The sequence below is a fragment of the Equus asinus genome, chromosome 1 (genome assembly GCF_041296235.1).
Source record: "Equus asinus isolate D_3611 breed Donkey chromosome 1, EquAss-T2T_v2, whole genome shotgun sequence".
In the NCBI taxonomy this organism is placed as follows: Eukaryota; Metazoa; Chordata; class Mammalia; order Perissodactyla; family Equidae; genus Equus; species Equus asinus.
The window spans coordinates 156,998,667-157,014,774 of NC_091790.1; the positions used below are offsets into that span (position 1 = coordinate 156,998,667).

Below are 16,108 nucleotides of genomic sequence, written 5' to 3' on the forward strand. Positions count from 1 at the left end.
TTAACGATCTAAAAGTATACTGCCCAGAAAAGCGAGCTCTGACCAGACTATACCGGCCGTATTGCATTCCTTTGCTAGGCATCCCTTTTAAGACCACTGGCTAACGGATGCCAGCTGGTGGTAGACCTCCAGGATGCCAAAAGGTCTTGAAACTGAAAGGGAGGAAAAGCAGGATGCGATGGGGTGCTGGCCTGGAAAAGTGCTCATGGGGTCTTTGGAGAGTCTAGTTCAGAAGCACATCTACTGCTCTTTGCTTGGCTAAAGCACTGTTCTCTTCTCTCTAGGAAGTTCATCCTCTTTGATTAAGTGAACAACTGCAGAAGGATCCAGATCCACAGAATCAGTCTGAGAAAGGAAAAGGGTGAGTTAGGGACACATGAGACCTAACTTTAGCTATTAGAAAATCTGTCTTATAGAAGTGGATTTACTCTGGGAAGTTCCAGAGAACATGTACAGTGGTTAGAGGCTACAGGGGATCTGGGCAGGCACCCATGAGATAGGCTGCCTGTGAGGTCCTGGGCATGTTCAACCATCTAGATGGTCAAAGGTTCCCATCTGGAAGCTGGGGAAGGTAGAGAAGATGACAGCTAAGATCCTCTCCCACTCTGTGATGGTGGTTCAAATACATCCACATGGTAGACACACCACCTGCCAGAGGGATGCTCAGTCTTAGAACCTCAGTCAACATTTATTTTGAGTTGGGTTTTCTGTCTAATTATTCCATAACCCATTCAGATCTTATCATGAACCATATTCGCCCTTTTAACATAAGTTATGGTCCCTGGAGAATCAAAACTGCTTCCAAGGCTTGGGTTTTACTATTTATAAAGTAAGTCATGCATTCCACTTATAAAAAGCTGCTTCAAACAGATGCATACATTTTTTTTCTAAAGTCCAGACAGGTCACAGTTTGCCACCTCTCCTATAAATGGGTCTACCATCCTTTCAAGATTTTCTCCCACAAGCATTTTAAAGCACTTCCATATTCTGCAAACAAAAGTTCTTCAATTACCTTTTATAGAAGACCAAAAGACACTGAGCTTCGAGATTCCTATAAACAGCCACAGGCAGATGTCTTTTGATACTGTCCAACACACAGTCATGAAGAAGGGACCACAAAATAAGTCAGCTAATTACATGTCACTTTAAAACCGCTGGAGGCAGACGAAAAGTTTTGATCAATACTGACTCTCGCTTGAACACCATGAGAAATGTGAGGCATGATGCTGATGTCTTTTCCTAGGCTCCTAAATCTGGTAATTTCCTTTCTAAGCAGTAATTAAATCAGTGAAATCGTGAGTTGCTCAAACTTTCTTAGCAGCAATCATGAAACCAAAACCCCACTGACACACCTAAAACATCTTTAGCTGGCAAATTTTTAAATGTGGGTCCATGCCAATTTATTTAGCAAGCTACTCCAAGGAAGCCAGGCATCGGCCCAAGTCTTCCCTGCAAGTAGGAGAAAGGCTTCGGAAAGTCCTCCACAGCTGATGGCAGAGCCCAATGGGTTCTCTTCGTCCCTTCCCTGGCACCATTTGGGTGGTGTCACTGCAAATTTTCTGCTTCTGCTGCCGTCACTGGCATCATGTCAAATCTTGGTTCAACATTACAGTGCGTGCTGATTCAGAACAGGTGCAAGAATTAGGTAACTGCCTTGTATCCACATTTGAATATTTCAGCTCATGAGCAAGTTGGCTCGGGTGTGCTTCCTTCTGCCGTTGGTGTTCTTGGCCCAGGATCTGTTGGCTGCTCGGCATGACCTGAACCAGGTGCTTTCTCACTGTCATTTGATGAATTATTGACAGTACGTTTGAAGTTGTCCTCTCATTCTTGAGGCAACTTCTTTCTATTGTGGAATCTCTTCTCCCCTCAGAACATACGGTTTGGGGCAGTACCTAGACTCGGCCCTGAGACCATGTCGGGAGACTGTCATAAGAAGGAGGCAGTCACGTGTTTGGCCTTAGTAGCATCTCACCACCTTTCTCCTCACAAAAACCAAAAGTATCTATCTGGCAGGCACCATCTTCTGCTTCCAATCTCAAAGGTGCAGATCACTCAGTCAGCACTCTGCACAGCTAGCTGACTCATAAGAGCTTTTTAAAAGCAAACTTATCAAGTTTCATGTGTCACTTATGTAAGTGAAACATATTCAAGTGGACTCTTCTTCCTAAAGGCCATATGAAAGGAGCACTGTCAGGTCCCTGACCTCGGAAAGTCAACCAAGGAATCCGCCAGATACTCTCTCCATTTTGACCTCCATGTTTAGCCTCATCTAACCACGCTGACTGTGTAGGTGGTGAGACAGAGTCCTCAGCAGTATGATCCGGGAAACATAAGGTGGAATAGCCACCCTAGATGTGGTTTGGAGGATGTGTGGAGTAAAGCAATGAAGAGCAGAGAGAGGAACTATAAGTACCACTGGCGTCCTTGGGTACACATCCATACGGCACTTCTCTAAGGTTTATCACAAATGTCCATCAAACACTATAAGATGGAGGTGACAAGTAAAACTGACATATTCTTTGTTGGCTCAAGCATTCATCCCCAGGGACATAATCTCAATTCAGAGTTTCTAAGTGAAGCTTTGCCAGACATATTGCCAATTCTGCTGCCCAGGGCTTTTATAAGAATACAGTCAGTTTATGGCCACTAAGTGAATATAAGCTTCAGGAGACTGTCAGGTTGGTGCCAGACAGCTAAGAAACACATGCATATGGTACTGCAGAAAAACAGACACATAGATCAATGGAACAGAACCGAGACCCCAGAAATAACCCACACCTTTATGGATAGCCAATTTTTGACAAAGGAGCCAAGAACATACAATGGAGAAAGGAAAGTCTCTTCAATAAACGGTGTTGGGAAAACTGGACAGCTACACACAAAAGAATGAAAGCAGATCACTATCTTACACCATACAGAAAAATTAACTCAAAAGGGATTAAATGTAAGATTGGAAACCAGAAAACTCCTAGAAGAAAACACAGCCAATGTACTCTGACATCAGTCTTGGCAGTACATTTTTTAATATGTCTCCTCAGACAAGGGAAACAAAAGAAAAAATAAACAAATGGGACTTCATCAAATTAAAAAGCTTCTGCGTGGCAAAGGAAACTATCAACAAGACGAAAAGACAACCATCAACTGGGAGAAAATATTTGCCAATCATGTATCCAATAAGGGGTTAATATCCAAAATATATAAAGAACTCATACAACTCAACAACAAAAAAACAAACAACCTGCTTAAAAAATGGGAGGATCTGAACAGACATTTTTACAAAGATATACAGATGGCCAACAGGCACATGAAAAGATGTCCAACATCAATAATTATTATGGAAATGCAAATCAAACCACAATGAGATATCACCTCATGCCTATCAGAATCACTATTATTAAAAAGACAAGAAATAACAATTGTTGGAGGGAATATAGAGAAAAGGGAACCCTCATTAATGGCTGGTGGGATTATAAATAGGTGCAGCTACTATGGAAATCAGTACGAAGATTCCTCAAAAAAATTAAAAATAGAACTACCATATGATCTAGCTATTCCACTTCTGGATATTTAGCCAAAGAACATGAAAATACTAATTTGAAAAGATATATGCACCTCTAGGTTCATTGCAGCATTATTTACAACAGCCAAGACTTGGAAACAACCTAATAAAGTGTCCATTGATGGATGATGGATAAAGAATACTTGGTATCCATATATATGCAATGGACTACTACTCAGTCACAAGAAAAAGATGAAATCTTGACATTTGTGACAACATGGATGGACCTTGAGGGTATCATGCTAAGCAAAATAAGTCAGATGAAGAAAGTCAAATACCATATGATTTCATTCATATGTGGAAGACAAACAAACACACAGATACAGAGAATCGACTGCTGGTTACCACTCAGAAAGGGGGAGTGGGAAGAGGGAGAAAGAGGCAAAGGGGGACATTTGTACGGAGATGAATGGCAACTAGACTTTGGTAAGGAACACAATGCAGTCTATACAGAAGGTGAAATAGAATGACATACACCTGAAATTTATACAATGCTATAAACCAATGTTACCTCAATAAAAAAAAATTTTAAAAAGAAACACATGCATATATTAATAAGTAATGTTCTTTTAAGTAACCTAGACCCTAAAACAGTATTCTCCAAAGTATATTTGAATGGATAATAATAAGAATTATAAAGAAAAAAAGTTTGTAGTCAAATAAACTTGGGGAATACAGAGTTAAATGAAGCTAAACAGTCTTCTTTTCTGCAGAACTTCCCAGGGGCCTTAATATGTGAGTGGGCACTGGAATCTGCAGCAAGAGGGATCCATCGTATGCAGCTTCCCCCACACTTTTTGGTCACCAATCCCTCCCTCTCTCTTTTTCTTCTCCTCAGAAAATCGCATAAATGTGGTTGCCCAGTGGTGCTTTAATGTGAATTGAAAATAAAATGGTTAGACCACCTTGACCTCCATGAAAACCATGCTGTTGAAACCCTACTGGAATTGGCAGTGATCAGCAATGGTGCTAAAATCCATAGATGAAAGGCCCACAGGGAACATCATCATGTATGGATGAGACTGACGCCAAGGGAACCCACTGATAACATCACTGAAAGGGAGGTCCTCCTAGGTGTACACCCAAAAGAATACAAAACAGGTGTTCAAGCAAAAACTTGTACCTGAATGTTCATAGCATCACTATTCACACTAGTCAGAAGACGGAAACAACCAAAATGTCCATCAACTGATGAATGGGTAAAATAAAATGTGGTATATGCCTGCAATGAAATACTATTCAGTCATAAAAAAGAACGAAGTACTGACACATGTTCCAACCTGGATGAACTTTGAAAACATTACACCAAGTGAAAGAAGCCAAACACAAAAGGCTACGTAGTACATGATTCCGTTTATAGGAAATATCTAAAATAGCAAAATCTATAAAGACAAAAAGCAGATTAGTGGCTGCTAGGGACTAGGAGGAGGGGAGACAGGGAGTGACTACTGAAGGGGTATAGGGTTTCTTTTCGGGGTGATGGAAAAGTTCTGGAATTAGAGAGTGGTGATGTTGCACAACATTGTGAATGTAGTAAACGTCACTGAATTGTACACTTTAATATGGCTAAAATGGTAAATTGGAGGAGAGAGAGCAGCTAGGCAGGACATGCCTCCTGATGGGGTGCAACAGGAAGCTCACAGCACCTCGTTTGAGGCAGTCTTGCCAAAAAATCCAACTTGATTATGTCTCTAGAACTAACCACCAGTTTATAGGAAAAACGAACACATGCAACAACTCCACAGGGAGGCACTCAGCAAAACCCAAAACAAGGGACATCTAAGGAACGAATGACCAGGTTTCTCCAACAAAGAAAAGAAAAGGAAAAAAAAAAAGGGAAGGTGAACAGATTTTAAAAGATTTACAAGACCTATTAACCAAATGGAAAGTATGACCATGTTTGGATTCTGATTGAAACAAATTAACTATTTTTAAAAAGCATTAATGAGACAACCAGGGAAATCTAATTACTGACTTGATTTTTGATGATATTATCGTTAAATCTGTAAGCATGATAATGGTATTATGGTAAAGAAAGAGTGTAGAGATACATACTGAAGCATCCATGGATAAAAAGCTATGTCTGGGATTTACCGTAAAGTAATTCATTGTAAGGAAGGGGTGGAAAATAGATGGCAGTATAGAGGAAACACGATTAGCCATGAATAGATACTTGCCTGAGGCTGGGTGTCCCATCTACTTCCGTACTAAATTTGAAAATGTCCATAACAAGAAGTTTTTTAAAAAAACATACTGCTGAGCAGCAGAATGGAAAAGAAGGACCTAAAATCTTGAACATGGGGTAACTTTCTCATAATCAAACCTGTGGAGATGTAGAATGCTAAAATCGGACCTAAAGATTGTAAGACCAGGAATTTTTCATTTGCTTTCCAGCCTTTCTGCCACATTTAGAAAAGAAAATACTATTCTTCTAAAGCAGAATGGAGATTACCTTTAGAGTCAAGGAAAGTAAAATAAAAGTGAGCATTTTTTGAGTACTTACTGTATGCAGTGTGTTAAGTGTTTTGCATGTGTTAATTTCTTTTCAAAATCCTCTAGCAGTTCCCCATCCTACTCAGAGTAAAATACAAATTCTCACCCTGGTCCGTGATATCCAGCATGACTTGGCACCTGATGCTGCTCTCCCTTCCTGCTGCACTGGCCTCCCCACTATTCTTTGAACACAGCTGGTACTCTCCTGCCTCAGGGCCTTTGAACTTACTATTCTCGCTACTTGGAATACTCTCTCCCTGAGTTAACTTTGTGGTTCTCTCCCTCATCTGCTTCAGGTCAGACTTTCCCTATCTACCTTCTTCTGTAACACAGATGTGTGCACCCACACACATACCACCTCTCTCTTCCTCTTTATCCCTTTTCCCCTGCTTTATTTTTTTTTTAAGCATTTATCACTCCCTGACAAATTATTTGTTTATTGTCTGTCTGCCCCAAGTGGACTGCAAACGCCATTAGCTGGACAATACACAGACGGATTAGAAGTTCTGAGTGGCAAACACCCCACTGAGCAATACTCTGTAGGAGGAGAAATGGAGCCTGAAACCTGCCAAATGAATTTTAAAGAATTTCACTGCTACCCAAGACGATCTCTTGAATTACTCTGTGGGTTGCCGTTCAAAGGAATCTGGGTATTCTCCAAAGGAGAAACCAGGCAGCTAAGACCACCCTTTGGAACTCAGGTCAGGCAACTGACCATACTTCAGAAGCTGGGCCTTGTGCGTTATGCCTCCGCCCTAAAACTGCAACCAAACTGAGTTTCCATAAGTGATAGAGGAAAGTGATGAGCTTAACTGCTTAAGAAACAGTGTGGTTGAAATAATGGAACCATAAGAGGGGAATTATGTCTCATCTTATCAGCTGCTCATTTCTTAAAAGGCTGTGCAACAAAATGACTTGTTAATGATCGGAATATTTAAATCAACCAGGTGATCCTGCTGATTAAAATGTTCCTGTGGGAAATACTTTCGTAAAGTAAACAATCCCTAGTTTATAGATTCTAAAACGAAACACATTTCCATACTTCCAGTTTTCACATAGCAAAGTATGTCTTTACATCAGCCAGTTTCTGATCTGTAAGCCACCTTGTTGATTTTCAGTATCAGTTATGCCAAATAATCATCTCTTGGCTGTGAAAAGATCTTCCAGCACGCTCTCAAAGACAAGGACAGATGGCATTCCATTGGGGGTACTCCCTGCTCTTTGTTTTGGCAAATATTGACACTTTTATAGGAAACAGATCCAGATCCTGTTTCTTCCTAACTCATCTTGGCAATCCTGAAGGTTTGGAAAGACACAGTTCGATAGAATTGAGAAAATGCACTTGCCACTGAATTGAAAAAGACATACGTCAGGGAGAGTCATGTTTGTGGTTAGCTGAAGCTTGCAAAAGTCACAAAGTAGTAAATAATACACTGTGATCACCAAGTACTTTCAAACAAAGTGAAGAAGGCTCTGCAAAAAAATTCAAATTACTGTACGAAACTTTTTGTAAAGATCCTTTCTAATCTAGATGTTAGGAACAGCAAGGTTACATTAGTAATCAAGGACTCCTTACTGAAATTCAGAACTAGGACATGCTGTTAAAAAACACTGAAAGTCACCACATATAGTCCTTTCTGAAGAGCAATCAGCAGAATATATTCAACCCTCCCCTAAAATTTATATTCTTTGACTCAGAAATTTGGGGGAATTTATGCTATGTAAATAATAAGATCTGTGCCCAAAAATATGTATAAGAAGTCATCACAGAATTGTTTATAATAGTGAAAATTTGTCAACCTAAACATTTATCAGTAGGAAATTAACTAAATCAAGGTACATCCATATTATGGGATATTTTGCAGTTTATGAAGATGACAACGTGAAGCTATGTTTGTTTATATGGAAGATGTCAACAATATAAGTGGGTTGTTTTTTTTTAAAGATTTTATTTTTTTCCTTTTTCTCCCCAAAGCCCCCCAGTACATAGTTGTATATTCTTCGTTGTGGGTCCCTCTAGTTGTGGCATGTGGGACACCGCCTCAGCGTGGTTTGATGAGCAGTGCCACATCCGCGCCCAGGATTCGAACCAACGAAACACTGGGCCGCCTGCAGCGGAGCACGTGAACTTAACCACTCGGCCAAGGGGCCAGCCCCTATAAGTGCTTTTTAAAAAGCAGTTACAAATTATGTAATAAAATTATATAATTTGTTTGTGTTATTGTATAAATCATGAATTATTTTTATAAAAATAATATATATACATGTATATTACACTTTAAAATGTAGTTATCTTCACGTGGTGAATTCCAGATGATTGTAAGTTCTTGTTTTCTTTCTGTATGATCTGTTGGTGTTGCTTTACAATGAGCATACATAACTTCTATCTAAAACTAAACGGAAAACTAAAAGTTATTTCCAGTTTGTAAAAAAGAGGTCACGAGAACCTTTAATCAACTTCTCCTACAGAAGCTTGAGGCAGCATTTTGATGGGGGCTTGCTGTGCGTGAGAGGAGAGGGCCAACATGAGAGTTGGCGCAGATGGAGCCTTGAAGGTAAGACACAGGGACCAGGTAAAGGGTTCAGGTGGCCTCCAAGACAAGCCGCCTGCCCTTCTGCATCCCTCATCTGAACCAACTTCGTAACTCTCTGTTTCAGCAACATTCCATCCTATATCCTGGCGCTGAGTTTGCCACAAACTCGGCAGCACCCAGAGTACCCCAGGCTTTACTCAGGGAAGAAATAGTTCTCATATAATAACAAGAACAAAACAAAAATGGAAGGAAATTGAAAAAACATATTCGTATTAGTTTCCTAGGAATGTCAGAACAAATTACCACACCAAAAACTTCGTGGCTTAAAACAAGAGAAATGTGTCTCTCGCATGTGGTTCAGGAGGCCAGAAGTCTGAAATCAACGTGCTGGCGCAGCTGTGCTCCCTCTGAAGGTTCTAGGGGAGAATCCCTCCTCGCCTCTTCCAGCTTCTGGTGGCTCCTAGTGACCTTGGCTTGTGGCAGCATCACTTCAATCTCTGCCTCTGTCTTCACACGTCTCCTTCTCTGTATGTCTGTGTGTCCTTGTCTCTTATGAGGACCCTCTCATTGGATTTAGGGCCCACCCTAATCCAGTATAATCTCCTCTCAATCCTTACCTTAGTTACATCTGCAAAGACCCTATTTCCAATTAAGGTCACATTCTGGGGTTTGGGGTGGATGTGAATTTTGAGGGTACACTCTTCAACCCACTGCAATATCACAGACAACCTTTGTTCAGCATGCCAAAACACTGACTAGTATTTACCTTTTTAAAAGGCGGGTAGAAGGCTGGCAGGGCCGGCAGGGGGCTCAGCAGCAGATCTGGATGGCCCAGGAAGGCCTGCCTTCCGTCTTGTAGTTTGGCAACCAGAAAGCTGCCGCTAAGTTAAGATCAGAGATTCTGGAGTGCAGGAAGATAAAACTAGGAATTAGAGAAAACCAGCAAGGACAAAGAAACAGTTAAGCAGGAACTGGTTAATGATGTGAATTAGTAAAGAGAACATTATAGCTGCTATCAAAAATACAAATACGCTCGAGGGAGACGATTAAGCAAATGAGAGAATTCAGGTGCTAAACTAATCGTCGTTCAGATAATAAAAAAGCCACCAACTTTATTAAATAATGATCAGGGTCGTTGGCCTCAAAACTAGTTTCTTATAGCAAAGGAGCCATAAATTGGGCCTCTGCAAACTGCACTTGGATTAATTCCCAATTATGGGTGCTTGGGTTTTCTACTTTGTAGATGATGGGTGACTTTCCCCACGACCCCACTATGTGCTTCGTCCCCCTCAACAAACAGTGTGAAGTCTGAGAGTGAAGATCTCTGTGAGTGTGTGACCCTCAAAATGTCATCAAGCAAGTACATGCACTAATGAAAAAAGGAAGATGCATCTCAAGGTCAGAGAGAGATGTCTTTCAGACTCTTCTTCCAGTTGGAGATTTAATCATGAGTAAAGGGTATTATCTTTTGCTTTCTTTTCCAAAGCTGTGAGGTGGTGCTTTTAGGACTGAAAGTCTCACAGTTCAGTGAAAACACTGGGGTTTGGTAGTAATCTAACATAATTCCTCAACTGTTGCCAAGACTTTCAGAGACACGCAAAGCAAGAAGAGAACTTAAACACCTGTCCAGTTCAAGTTCTCACTGTGCAGGTGAGAGGCCCGAGGTCCGGAAATGTAGGCACCCTTTCCAAAATGACTTGCTTGGCCCAAGCTAGGATCAGACCCAGGAATCCCAAGCGCTTTCACGAGATGCACCGCCTGCTTTGACCATTCTCACCTGGCACCATCTTAAACACCTAGACCTGTCAAGCTTGAAGAAGCCGCTCTGGGTTTGCCTTAGTGTGTTAGTTCATGGTGAGGGGCTAAAATAATATTTTTAGTCAAAAGAGCTACATACCCAGTAGGTGCTGAATAAGTTGTTTCTGAATGAATGGAATGCAGACTAAGACCAAGGGACACTGGCTCACCAGATATGCCAAAGACAGATATCCATGCTCCCTTCTTGGTCTTGGGAACACTGCTAGGCCCCATCTTCCAGCCTCCCTTTCAGCTAGGTGTGGCCATTGGCTGAGTTCTGGCCAACAGAATGTGAGCGGAAGTCATGGGGGTCACTTCCAGGCCTGGTCCATAAAATCCTCCCATGCTTGGTCTTCACTCTCTTTCTTCATCACCAGCTGAATGGAGAAGACACAGAGGACCTAGAGGAGAACAGAGCCAAAATAGGGAAAGGGCCTGTGTCCTCAAATGACCCCAAAGAGCAGACTCCCCTTATCCCAAACCCCTTTTTTGAACTATGAAATGAAGAAGTGAACTTTCGCTGGGTTAAGTCATTGAGAGTTGGGGGTTGTTTATCATAGTGGTTAGCCAACCTGACTAGGTTTGTGTGGGTGGTTAAACAGAACCAGGCCCAGAATAGTCTAGGGGTCCAGCATTTTGGATGTGATGGACAGGACAAAGGTTGGCCATGGTAGCTCCCCTTTGCTCCCAAATGTGCATGCTGCAAACTTGCTGTAGACTTCTCACTTCCTGCTGGTCACTCTCACTCCAGTGTTACCTAGACCTCCCTACCCCTCTTCTTAATTCCCTCTCTGTCCCCTGCAATCCCCTTACACACACACAGAGCAACTGCAAGCTCTGGAACCTTCACCTGAATGTAAGAATTCCAATTCACACTATAGAGACTAGGTAGGAGGCAGCAAAGCCACTGAGCTTGTGAGCTCCCTGGCACAGGCCTGCCTTAAACAAACGTATTTCTCATGTGAGGGGTCTCAGGCTCCCAAGTCAGCGGCATGCGGTTCACGCTGTGCACATCCTGCTTCCCTAATAAGACCGCAAGCTCTTCTCTTGAACATCTTTGTATTCCAATGACTGTCACCAAATGGGTGCTTAATATGTGTCATTGATGTTAAATGAGGCTGGCATAGATCAACAGGAATCAAAACTGTGCAAGAATCACCAAAGAGCCAACGTGATAGGTGCCCTAAAAACAGGGTGGTCATTTTTGTGTAAAAGATCAAGAAGGAGGAGCATGATCCGGAGGGACAAAACCAATACTTCACTTCCCCTGGAACTTTGCAGAGAAGATAAGATTTTAACAGATTTTACACTTTCAAAAGCCATGGGAAGAATGCATTTATTGAAGGGGCGCGTTCCCGCCTGCAGGAGGAGGAGGATGAGTAATGAATGAACGAGGAGGAGGCGTGGACTGCAGTAGAAAGTGGAGAGATTGGGGTTTGGATTCTGACTCTGTCATTTACCAAGGGCATGTCCTTGGGCACAGGTGTCATGTCCCTGAGCCTCAGCGGCCTTACCTAGACAATATAAAATGGAGGTCATACCTCCTTCATAAAGTTGCTGAGGAGTAAATGAGATTATGCGTGAAAAGGGTCCAGCACAGAGTAGGGTTCAGTACATTGTAGCCTCTATTGTGAATGCTATGCATGAGCATACAGATGGTGATAATCATCATCATAATGTCCAAAACAACTTTATACTCAAACTTACAGAAGACTATAGACTAACAAGAGAAAAAGGATAAACTCTTCCTCTTCATTAAGTATCAACTGATTCACCAAGACTGGGACTAGATAGCAAATTAGGCCACTCGTTAATCAATGTGCAGAAGCCTTTGGTAAAACATCTCAGTAATTGGAGTCATTTAAATTCTACTGACTATGGCTGTTTCGAAACCTGTTATGTGCCCTCGAGTCAGCTCCAACTCCTGGTGACCCTATGAATGAGGGACGTCCACAACCTCCTGTCCTCAACGGCCCTGCTCAGGTTCTATAGACTCATACCTATGGCTTCCTTTATGGAGTCAATGCCTCTCACCTTTGACCTTCCTCTTTTCCTGCTGCCTTCTATTTCTCCTAGCATTGTTGTCTTTTCCAAAGAATCCTGCTTCTCATGAAGTGTCCAAAGTGGGACAGCCTCAGTTTTATCATTTTTGCCTCTAGCAATAGTTTAGGCTTAATTTGCTCTAGGACCCACTTGTCTGCCTTTCTGGCAGTCCAGGGTATCCAGAGAGCGCTCCTCCAACATCGTATTTGAAACGAATCAACTTTTTCCTGTCAGCCTTCTTCACTGTCCAGCTTTCGCCTTGTACATAGTAATTGGGAACATGAGGGTGTGGATAATCTTGGCCTTGGTCTCTAATGATGTTTCCTTACACTTGATGATTTTTCCTAATGCTTTTATTATTGTCCTTCCAAATCACAGTCTTGATTTCTTGGTTGCAGTCTCCATTAAATTGATGACTGAAGCAAAGTAAACAAAATCTTTAACAATTTCAGTGTCTTCATTGTTCTTCTGTAGTCATGATGGTTTTTTTTTGTTTCTTTTAAAGATTGGCCCTGAGTTAACATCTGTTGCCAATCTTTTTTTTTCTTCTCCCCAAAGCCCCCAGTACATAGTTGTATATTCTAGTTGCAGCCCCTTTTATTACTTCTGCTGTTTGAGATGCCACCTCAGCATGGCTTGATGAGTGGTGCCATGTCCGCGCCCAGGATCCGAACTGGCAAAACCCTGGGCCACCAAAGCAGAGCACGTGAACTTAACCACTAGGCCATGGGGCCAGCCCCAGTCACAATGTTTTGAAACTAGGTATGATTAATTCTTCCTCTTAAATAATATGTCTTATATCCTAATTTATGTCTTGGACTTTTAATAGGCTATTTTACTTAACCCTGGAATTTCTACCACAAATTTAAATTTCCCATAGCTAATATTAGCAGAAACTTTCTAAAAAAGGGATGTCAAGGTTGTGATCTGTTTTCTTTCTTGCTGATTTTGGATATATACTTACAAGAAACTGTCATGGAAGAAAGCACTTGTGCTCATCTCACATCAGCTGGCAGTAGCTATGTTTCAGTGGTAACTATCTTTCACACCAAGTTACAAGTTACAAGTTACATTTAAAGGGGTAAACCAGGGGCCAGCCCAGTGGCATAGTGGTTAAGTTTGTGCACTCAGCTTTGGTGTTCTGAGGTTCACAGCTCAGAGTCCAGCCACGGACCTACACACAGCTCATCAAGCCATGCTGTGGTGGTGTTCCACGCACAAATAGAGGAATAGTGCCATGGATGTTAGCACAATGACAATTTTCTTCAAGCAAAAAGAGGAAGACTGGCAACAGGTGTTAGCTCAGGGCCAATCTTCCTCACCAAAACAATAAAAATAAAGGGGTAAAACAGATTATTGCATCTTGGGACCAGAATGTACTGCTGCAATGTTACTTCATAGCTATAAATTATTCATTGAATATATCACTAACCAGACAGCACAATTGCAATTGCATTTTTACTTTTTCCTTCCACTTGTCTAATGTCCACTCTGGCACAGTATGTGTTTAGTTATCTAGGCTGCATAAAAAATCCCCCCAAAACTTAGTAGCCCAAAACAACATTTATTATCTGAGAGTCATTTCTCGTTTGGGACTTCATGTGTGACTTGGACACATCCTCTGGCTTGGGGGTCTTTCCCCGGGTGCAATCAGGGAGTTGGCCAGGGCTACAGTCATCTCTAACCTCGATGGGGAAGGACCTGCTTCTAAGCTCATTCAAGTGGCTGTTGGCAAACCTCGGGTTCTTACTTGTCATCGGCCTGCCACCTGAGCTTCTACAGAGGGCTGCTCACAACATGGCAGCTTTCTGCATGAGAGGGAGAGCGAGGGAGGGAGGGAGCAGGTAAGTGCTATGGTCTGAATGTTTGTGTCTCTCCCAAAATTCATGTGTTGAAACCTAACCCCCCCCCCCCCCCCCCAGGTGATGGTATTAGGAGGTGGGGCCTATGGGAGGTGATTAGGTCAGGAGCACAGAGCCCTAGTGAATGGGATTTATGCCCTTATAAAAGCCCTAGAGAAAGCTCCCTTGTCCCTCCCACTATGTGAGGACACAACAAGGAGTCAGCAGTCTGCAAGCTGGAAGAGGGGCTTCACTGGAACCCAACCATACTGGCACCCCAATCTTGGACCTCTAGCCTCCAGAACTGTGAGCAAAAAATTTCTGCTGTTTACAAGCCACCAGCTCTATGGTATTTTGTTATAGTATCCCGGAGAGACTAAGACAGTAAGCAAGATAGAAGCCACTCAGAGTCCTTTTGTAACCTAATCTTGGAAATGACATCCCATTACTTTTGCCATATATTGTTTGTTAGAAGCAAGTCACTAGGCTCAGTCCACACTCGAGGAAAGGGCAGCGCTGGAAATCATCACAACCTGCCTACCTCACAGGAATGCCATTCAAGGAAGCGCTTCTCAAACTAACCCTGGTGAAGGGCCAGTTCGTTTGTTTTTTTAAAATTTCCAATCTGTTGTAGGTCAGTACTTTGGTGAAATAAATACAAAATTAATTTCTAGAAAAAGAAAAGAACAAAGGCATTGGAAAAAACCAAACCCAATGATCACATGTTGGATGTTGCAACAATGTCAAATTGCTATAAAAATTCCTAAACACTTTCAGTTTTATTGCTTACCTCATCAGGACCAGAGACAAATGTTTGTGGATTGGTATCCGTTTTGGACTGTCCTTTAAGTGGTACTGATTGAAGGACTTTACTAAAAGCAGATGACTTTGCAAGGCTTTTACATGACAATGGTTTGTACTATTCACTTGGCTATTCCTGGATGGAGGAATTCTAGAAATTAAAAAAAAAAACAACACCTAAGTAGAAGTCATTCTTTCTAATCTCATTCCACTCTTTCTGAATTCCAAAAAATGAGCACTTTTGTTTCAACTAAGGTCAAGGGTGTGTGGGATTGATTATGAGCCTCCTGATTAATATTTTACCCCAAGGTCCTTTATGTGTCCTCCTTTTCACCAGTCTGTAAGCTAGAATTAAGCCACACTTTTGAATTGAACAGTCAACAGATACTATGATTATCAATTCACATTTTTGTTTTCAGTGAGGAAGATTGGCCCCGAGCTAAGATCTGTTGCCAATCCTTCCCTTTTTCCTTGAGGAAGATTGTCGCTGAGCTAATGCCCATGCCAATCTCCCTCTATTTTGTATGTAGGACGCCTCCTCAACATGGTTGATGAACAGTATGTAGGTCTGCGCCCCGGATTCAAACTGGTGAACCCTGGGCCTCTGAAGCAGAGTGCGTGAACCCAACCACTACGCCACTGGGCTGGCTCCCTCAATTCACATTTTAAAAGGTGAAGAGTCAGCCCCCTCACCAACTAATGTTAGAAAGAAAGTCTGAATGCTCTTCCTGCTCCTAGTCCATTCAGATCCATCCAAATGCATCTTAAGTGTAAACTCCTCAATTCAACCGAAAAAATATTTTTGAGCACCAACTGTGTGCAAGATTCTGGAAGATACCCATCCTGAAGAAGGTACCATCTCTGTTCTCACCTGGTTTGCAGCCCTTCCTTTATAGTCATTTATATCTCCTCAACTTTTGGCATTTGAGAACATTCTTTGTCTTGTTTCTAGATGTTTCACACACCTATATTTAATCTCCCTAATGAAACCATAAACTTACCAAGAAAAAGTATTCCATTTCATATCCATCACAGCC

General features: G+C 41.9%; 1 long non-coding RNA gene across 1 annotated transcript in view; it reads right to left on the minus strand.

The window, feature by feature from the left end:
- The window catches only part of LOC123283216 (uncharacterized), a 30,328-nt gene extending 15,106 nt beyond the window's left edge, over positions 1–15,222 (minus strand). Inside the window, exons 1-3 of the long non-coding RNA XR_006523820.2 lie at positions 15,061–15,222; positions 10,557–10,787; positions 9,356–9,490 (exon numbers count right to left, since the gene is read on the minus strand). This is a non-coding gene — a long non-coding RNA (uncharacterized lncRNA). The remainder of the gene's footprint in view (positions 1–9,355; positions 9,491–10,556; positions 10,788–15,060) is intronic.
- Between the last annotated feature and the right edge of the window lie 886 nt (positions 15,223–16,108).